The sequence below is a fragment of the Anabrus simplex genome, chromosome 3 (assembly GCF_040414725.1).
Source record: "Anabrus simplex isolate iqAnaSimp1 chromosome 3, ASM4041472v1, whole genome shotgun sequence".
Taxonomy (NCBI): Eukaryota; Metazoa; Arthropoda; class Insecta; order Orthoptera; family Tettigoniidae; genus Anabrus; species Anabrus simplex.
Window position 1 is genome coordinate 81,668,550 of NC_090267.1, and position 7,885 is coordinate 81,676,434.

At 40.7% G+C, this 7,885-nt stretch overlaps 1 protein-coding gene across 3 annotated transcripts in view; it reads right to left on the reverse strand.

Annotated features, from left to right (window-relative positions):
• Window positions 1-6,541, reverse strand: part of LOC136865995 (B-cell receptor-associated protein 31) — a 42,198-nt gene extending 35,657 nt beyond the window's left edge. The window contains exon 1 of one of the 3 annotated variants that reach the window (XM_067142596.2): window positions 6,327-6,541. The gene's annotated coding sequence lies outside the window, so the exon portion shown is untranslated. Of the gene's footprint in view, window positions 1-158; window positions 280-5,240; window positions 5,747-6,326 lie in introns of those variants that run through there. The other 2 variants (XM_067142597.2, XM_067142598.2) reach the window with 2 other exon arrangements.
• Window positions 6,542-7,885: the final 1,344 nt, after the last annotated feature.

Below are 7,885 nucleotides of genomic sequence, written 5' to 3' on the forward strand. Positions count from 1 at the left end.
AAAGGGGAGGAGGAAGGTAGGGCACAACATAACATTTTAGATTCAGGTCAAATGGACTGCATCGCTACTGATCTATCAAAGGCTTTTGATATGGTAGATCATGGGGGACTGCACATGAAATCATCGCAAATACATATTTTAAGAAGAGACCATCGCACCTCGTTACATACAGCAGTGGTGGACGAAACACTCAGGTCGACTATTGGTTACTCCATCAGTGTGAGCTCAAGAGTGTCCAATGACAAAGTCATCCCATCAGACAGCATCGCGCCTCAGCACAGACTTCGGTTCGAATTCTCACCTTGATCTTGTGCAGAAACCACGACTGAAAACAACAGGACTGTGTCGTAACTAATGGTGGAAATTACCTAACCACAAGGAAGAACTAGCAGCTGCCCTTCTCAGTGCACCATATCCAGATACAAGCCAGCCAGCTAATATGGTTTTGGGAAGACCTTGCTGAATATATATGTGGAGCCGCATTTTAATATCCTGGGAACAACCAGGCAAACCATACATAGGTAAACAAACATGGTGGTCGAAGGACGAAGTGTAAGCTGCGATAAAAGAGAAGAGGCCTATGAAATTTGGCTGGACACTAGCTTTGATGGAGAACTCAAACAATATAGAAGACTTGGAAGACCGAGGCTCATTTTAAGGATCCGTATGAGCATAGTGTAAGAAACATGTTATGGGACAAAGATGTGCCAACGGAAGCAAAGGATACAATGTATAAGATGTATTACGTACCCATAACAACTTGCGGAACAGAAACTTGGACAATGACAAAGAAGGATGAGAGTCGAATACATGCAGCTGAAATGAAGTTCTTGAGGAGTGTGATAAAGAAGAGTAGAAGAGACAAAATAAGGAATGAGAAAATCTGGGAAGAAATTGGAGTGGAAAAAATGAATGATAGAAGAGCCGACTAAGATGGTCTGGGCACATAAAGCGAATGAGCGACGAAAGAATGCCAAAAAAGGTGATGGAAATGCAAATCCAAGGAAGGAGAGGCCATGGACGATCACGATTGAGATGGAAGGATACCATCCAACGCAGCATTATAGAAAGAAACCTGGACTGGGACACAGTGTTGGAGGAGGAGTGGTGGAAAGACCGAAGAAAGTGGAGAGGAACCATATTTGCCCCTACCCGGCTACAGCTGGATAAAAGGAAATGATTTTGATGATGAGCATTTGGATATGGCAGAAGGAGAAAAGGGTATTGACCGAATGGCTTGATCATGTTATCACCTAGGTCAAGATATTGGCCATGTAATATATATTAAGGATGAAGCGAACAATGTACTCCAAAAACCTAATGCAATTGTGGAATGCTGGAACAGGCACTTTTCCAAGATCTGCAACGAAGAATTCCTGCATCTTCCAATACACAGTGCAACACCAATCTCAGGACCTGTTTCACTTATAACTTCTTTGGTTCAGGAAGTCGTGCAGAAAATGAAAACTAGCAAGGCCAATGGACCTGACAATATTCCAGCTGAAGCATGGAAAATGCATGGACAGCAAGGGGCTGAGATCACTGCAACTTTCTTCAACCAGTTTACCATAGAAGTGCTACCATCGCCCTGGTCAACAAGCATTACTGTGCATATTTGAAAGGACATAGGTGACATCAATGACTGCACAAACCCATCAGCCTATTCACCAACTATGTCATGCCATGATGCTCTTTGAATGCATCACAGATCAGCGCCTATAGAGTACTGCCAATGTCATTCCGAAACAGTGTGGATTTGTGAAAAATGTGGAACGATTGATTCCATTCATGCAGCTCAGTTGCTTATGGTAAGACATTGGGAAAAGAACAACAAGCTACTCCACAATGCCTTCCTGGATCTGGAAAAGGCCTTTGACCACATTCCTCAAGAACTGATTTGGCAAGCACTTAGATCACACAGAGTCCCTGAGGAGTTTCCCTGTTGGATAAATTTGCTCTAATCAAAGCTCTACCAGTGCTGTCGGATGTCCTACTGGAATTTCATAGCCGTCCCCCCATTCAGGTTGGTGTCCTCCAAGGATTGGGCCTGTCACCGCTTCTCTTCATTTTGTGGATGAACACAGTCACCTCCAATATCCAGCAAGCACCCTCACTGTCACTCCTATATGCTGACTATGTCCTACTGGCTGCTGAGTAGCATGAATAGATTCACGAGCAGCACAAACAAACACTTTATGCCATGGAGATACGCATACTTAACTGGTCACTTGGTCTGACTCAGCTAGATCATGTCAACAATACAGAAATCCAGAAAATCGTGAGAGATGCCCCAAATTGAGACAAGATGCACAAGACCAGACTTCGGTGATATGACCACATAATGCGTGGAGAAGACTTATCTATTGTACAGATGGCACTTTGCATCACACCATCTGGAAATGGGCCACGTGGTCAGCCCAAGAAACACTGGCTTGATCGCCTTCAAGACGATGTGCGTTATGCTCATCTTGTTCCAAACTCATCATCATCACCACCACCATCATTTCCCTTTATCCAGCTGTAGCCGGGTAGGGGCAAATATGGTTCCTCTCCACTTTCTTCGGTCTTTCCACCACTCCTCCTCCAACACTGTGTCCCAGTCCAGGTTTCTTTCTATAATGCTGCGTTGGATGGTATCCTCCTATCTCAACCGTGGTCGTCCACGGCCTCTCCTTCCTTGGATTTGCATTTCCATCACCTTTTTTGGCATTCTTTCGTCGCTCATTCGCTTTATGTGCCCAAACCATCTTAGTCGGCTCTTCTCTATTCTATCATTCATTTTTTCCACTCCAATTTCTTCCCGGATTTTCTCATTCCTTATTTTGTCTCTTCTACTCTTCTTTATCACACTCCTCAAGAACTTCATTTTGGCTGCCTGTATTCGACTCTCATCCTTCTTTGCCATTGTCCAAGTTTCTGCTCCGCAAGTTGTTATGGGTACATAATACATCTTGTACATAGTATCCTTTGCTTCCGTTGGCACATCTTTGTCCCATAACATGTTTCTTACACTATGATAGAAACAACTTCCAGCTTGAATCCTTTTACTAATCTCAGCATCCAGTCAAGCATTCTCCATGAATTCACTCCCCAGGTATTTAAACGTTTCCACTACTTCAAGGGGCTTGTCTGCAAGTCTAATCTGACCTTTCCCTTCTTTCTCCCCTCTAGTCATAACAAGAGTTTTACTCTTTTCTACACTTATTTTCAATCCACATTCTTTGATCTTCCCATTCACCACATTCAACTGTTCTTGAACCTTCCTGTCGTCTTCTCCCCAAATCACAATATCATCTGCAAATAACATGTTCATTTCTCTTCCTCCATATACTGCCATGAGCTTAATATAACCAAGTGGAGACTGACTTGCAAAACAGCGACCCTGCTACATTCCAGGACAAATACTAAGATGATTATGATCATAGGAGATTACTGACTAAAATGAGGGCTACTGGACTAGACAAAAGAGTGGTTGAATTGGTGGCTAAATTTCTAGACAATTGAACTTGGAGAATTGGCGTAAGTGAAGTGTTATGTGATCCTGTAATAATTAAGAGAGGGGTCCTACACAGCACAGTATAACTGGACCTTTATGTTTCCTTATATATATGTGTGTGTGTGTGACCCATTGCACTGAAAGGGGCCCTTAGTCTGCAATGGAAATTTCACAGCAGACCTGAACAGAAGTGTCAGGGGTGTAAAAATTGCTTTCTATGTTTTGACTTATTGTGTTACCTATGAGTCTTCTTAAACTAAGTTATGCAGCAGTTTGAATCTTTGCCCCTCCATGTCATGAAAACTTTGTACAAGTGGTAAGAAAATTAGTGAAAGCTGTAACTGAATTTTTCTCAAAATACAGTTTCTTAATAGAACAGTCAATAATATCCTCTGAAGTATTGCACCTAGAAGCATGAACTCTTTTTTTTAAATACTCAGTATCATATGCCCATTTTAGAACCACAAAAATGAAAAATCCTACTTCAGGTCCCTTTCTGCACAAGTAGTGAGCTACTGCGGGGGGACCAAGGCATGGTATGATTGTAAACGGGATGAAAAGTTAGGTTGTAAGTTTCACCAAGAGGAAAAGTCCACTGAGGTTTAATGACTATTTTGATGGGGCGTAGTACTTCATGGGGATTACTGTAAGAACCTACATGTTAATATAAGGAATGATCCTCAGTGGCGGTAACCATATTAACAAGGTTGTTAAAAAAGGCTATGGATCTCTTCACATGGTTATAAGGGTATTTAGGGGTTGTAATGATATAAAGGAGAGTGCATATACCTCTCCGGTAAAAACCCAATTAGAGTATGGTTCTGGTGTACGAGATCCACACCAGGACTAATTGACACAAGAACTCAAAAAAGATCCAAAGGAAAACAGCAGTTTGCTCTGGGTGATTTTCAACAAACGAGTAGCATTAGGAAAATGTTGCAAACTTGGGCTGGGAAGATTTGGGAGTAAGGAGACAAGATGCTCGACTAAGTGGTATTTATTAAATGTTAAACAATTAATTTATTGAAGCCACCTATTCAATATTAGTAATGTTTTTAGGACTATAACATTGTCATTATATTAAGTTTACGTATGGTACATGTTTTGCCTGTCATTGCAGGCATTGTCAGCCATGAATTTTAACTTCAAGTCAGAGCTCTGAGTGGACTGAATTTCAATACGGTCAAAATGAAAGTAATCACTTGTAATAAGTGGTATTTGATATGGAATTATTCCCACACGATCGAGATGTTATTTTTTATTCAATAAATTTTACAAAACATGGACCTAAAGTAATTCTCTCGATGGATTTAATTTATCCCAATGGACACACTATTAGCAATTTGAAGAAGAAAAATCTAATGACCTCCATAGAGTTCATACACCCTCAGCTACCATTCCTATTAATATGACTACATCCGCAAAACAACCTGTAGAAACCATTCCTTTGAACAAAGTTAATGATGAACATTAATGCTATAGGCCCTAAACTGTCCATTTCAAACAAGCCTGAATAAAGTTTACACAGCAATAATGATCCAAATCAAATATATCCTGTATTACAGATAAGTTTGCAAAAATCAAGTGGCCTAACCCACACACAAAAAAAAAAAAAAAAAAAAAATAAATAAATAAAAAAAAAAAAATTTGCAGATATTGTACTACTCGTAATTCACAATTATATGTGACTAGGACCCAAAATATACTGTATGCAGTATATTTATAAATAAATCGTGCAACTTACACTATACCATATAATACATCCGTTGGCATTCCCTCGAAACAGCCTACTTGGACTTAGGCCAATATTGTGCTGATAGCCTCAATTAAACCAAATTCTTCAATCAGTCATTTATTTTGCAATTAGAGCCATTTATCCAGGTGCAAATCCTTTTCTTACATATTGCTAAAATATTATGAACTCATCAGCTATTTTTTTCCAGGTGAAGCATTATCATTTTATCCCCAAACTGCCAATAAAAAAATATTTTTGCCTGGCAATCCATTTCTACTAATCTATGTCTGTCAATGATCCAACCAAAAAATTGTCATATTGAAAAATGAGTTTTGTTCATCTCCAGTAACTATCTTGACTTGCATGCACATTTTCGATAGTCTCTCAATGTTGCTGGATGAAGCACCTTCCCCTTCTTATTCTGGAAGTATTTCATTATATACACTGATATAGGTAATATGATTTAGTGAACATGAAGAAATAGATCTACCCATTTCACAACTGAAGTGCAATTATGAGTAATGAACTAATCTCCTGTTCGGGCCTACCTAATGTACAAATACTTTTTTTTTTTTTTTTTTTCAAAAAGTTCCAAAGTGGACGATCAGACCAGAACTCGAAACAAACTGAATACTACGAAATAAATTCCACGCTGACATCCTACAATATCACAGAATCCATCCTCAAAGATTTATTTTTTCCCCAAAAACCCCTTTTCATATTAATGCAGTTTTAACAAGTTCGTTTTCCACCGATTATTAATTTGGTCAAAATAGTTGGGGGCAAAAATCGCTAAGGAAAATGACTTGCTGCAATCCCTAAATGGACAGCTCGGAGCAGTATTTTTCCGGTAACCTTTGCCCAGGGCTCATATCTTTTCAAGAATAGGCTACTGGCGAGCATCCTCCAGCACTCCACTCCTAGTATAAGAAGCAGCAAAATTGAATTACTACGACTGTAGCTTGACTGAGGCTGCCAAAATAAATAGTAAAAACTAAACCAGGCCAATGCACCGGACAAATTCCTTGGTTTTAGTTAATCTTTGAAAGATTTGAAAGAACCTCACACACATGATATACAGAAAGTTACAAGTACCTGATATGATATCTCGGCTTGAACTTTACATTACACGCTCAACCGTCACATCAAACAAGCGTGTCAAATGACGTGTAAACGACAAACATTCAATGACAGACAACTGACAAGAAGAGCAGTCTTAAAATAACGTCAAATGCAACCAAAGCAATAGTAAGGTAAATAACGCGCTGTGGACTATAGTTCATTAGGACCACTGCCGTCTCGATCCTCCCAAAGAGAATATGGATTCTCCTATAGTGCCTGCTCCATGTGAGGTTTTTTGCGACTAGGCTGCGACAAAATTTCTCCGCTAGATGGAAGCAAATACAGTATTTGATGGAAGGCATAGACGCAAAATGTTTCAAACTTATTCTCATGACGACAGCCTACAAAACACAATGCAATATGGTCATATGTTCACTGAAGCTCGTAAATTACATCAGTAATATTAAATATCGGCAATATTACCTGTATGAAGTCACATTTAACCTTTTCATGCACAATTTAAAGATTTTTCTGGACGAAGGCTTGGAGTGGTACCCTACTGTTTGTGTTCTTGCCAAAGCAATTACAGTTAATAGAGGTCATACGAACTTGGTCAGGATAACGTCGGTAGATGCAAATGGGTTGTTGTCCCATATGCTGTACTCTGACCGGCCAACCGAGCAGAGGAAAGTTGGCCACGGCTCTACCGTGGTTCCACGCCTCTGCATTCGGGAGACGGACCTGGAGCACAGTGCCGGACTTCACGCCTGGTCCCACCCGTCGGCTGTCCTGAGAATAGTTTTCCGTGGTTTTCCATTCTCCTGCACTAAGGTGAATGCCGGGACAGTTCGTAGTATAGGCCACGGCCGTCTACCCCCTCACCTTCTCCGCACATCTCCATCACCGTAACAAATCTCCCAGCCTGAGCGACGGCGACTCCATCTAAGAGGTCCGTCTCCCCCTTCAGGGGAGAAATGAAAACGGTTTTTTTTTTTTGCCAGGGGCTTTACGTCGCACCGACACAGATAGGTCTTATGGCGACGAGAAAACGTTTAGTAGTAGTAGTAGTAGTAGTAGTAGTAGTAGTAGTAGTCAGGATAATAACACTAACAGTTTGATGATGTTCTTTGACCTCACACTGTAACAAAATACATTCTGAAAGGGAAGACATCGCAAGTCCTCGCATTAAGCTCGTACCTTTGAAGGACTTCGACAATAGGGCACAGCAGCTTAAACGAACTCCTCTCCTGCAGATACTTCACCAGAGCTACAAAACAAGGCTTTGGTTATCGAACTCCTCCTCTGTCCTGGTGCACAATCAGTTCCATTGAGCGGTGTCGAAGCTCTAGGCAGTGAGATGTTGCTGGCGCAAATGTCACACTCCATCCTCCCCTCAAAAACACAAACCAAGTACCGGTATCCGCAAATTAGGATATGATTTCCTGTTTCTTGTTTGATTGGGATATTATTGACTGGATATTTGAGGTTGTCCAAAATGTCTAAACATGAAGACGTTTGCTTCGTGACTGTTCGTAACATTTCTTATCACAAGGAATACACTATCCTCCACGGCTTTAATCACCTTCTGAAAA